Below are 710 nucleotides of genomic sequence, written 5' to 3'. Positions count from 1 at the left end.
GGAGCGCGCGCTGCAGCGGTGATGTGGCGGCGGGGACGGGAATCATCATCTCTTGCGGTCTCTGATCAGGAGAAAGAGAAACACAAAAACGCAATGGTGAACGAACAATCGTGGAGCAACATCCGAGGCAACATCGAACAAATCGCGCCCACGCCGCCGGCGCACGGCTAGTTCCCCGTCAGCCTGTCAACCCGCGGCTAGGCCACCGCGCCGGGCGGGGGTGCGTGGCGGGGCTGCCCGCCCCGGCCCGTGCAGGCGCTAGAGCCTGGCCGCCGAGCTAGCCGCCGCGCTCCCCACCAGAGGCAGGCGGGTGGAGGGAGCAGCGCATCGCCATCGCGGAGTGAAGGTCGGTGGGACTGCAGCAGGGGTGGAAGGGGTTCTTGAACTTTCCCATCCGTTTCCCACCGCGACGACGACGGCGAAGACGACGACGACAGACGCAGCACCGCAGCGCAGCATCGCACGCAGCAGACCGACACCGGCGGGGCGGGGCGGGGGGACCAGACTATTGGATTACATACCGTATACTTTATACTTTTCACCGCCTCTCGCAGCGCCGCTCTGCACGCCGAACCGATGCCAGGGTCACGCGTCACAGTCATCCCGTGAGGGTAATTACTATGTCGCCCCAACGTGCACCTCGGTCGGCTCGCATCGGGTCTGGTCTCAACATCCCGACCTCGGCTCGTCTGTCCGCCCCACCCCGCCCC

This window comes from Frankliniella occidentalis, unplaced genomic scaffold (genome assembly GCF_000697945.3).
Source record: "Frankliniella occidentalis isolate FOCC.00 unplaced genomic scaffold, Focc_3.1 Scaffold44, whole genome shotgun sequence".
In the NCBI taxonomy this organism is placed as follows: Eukaryota; Metazoa; Arthropoda; class Insecta; order Thysanoptera; family Thripidae; genus Frankliniella; species Frankliniella occidentalis.
Note: the sequence above shows the minus strand (reverse complement) of the source record.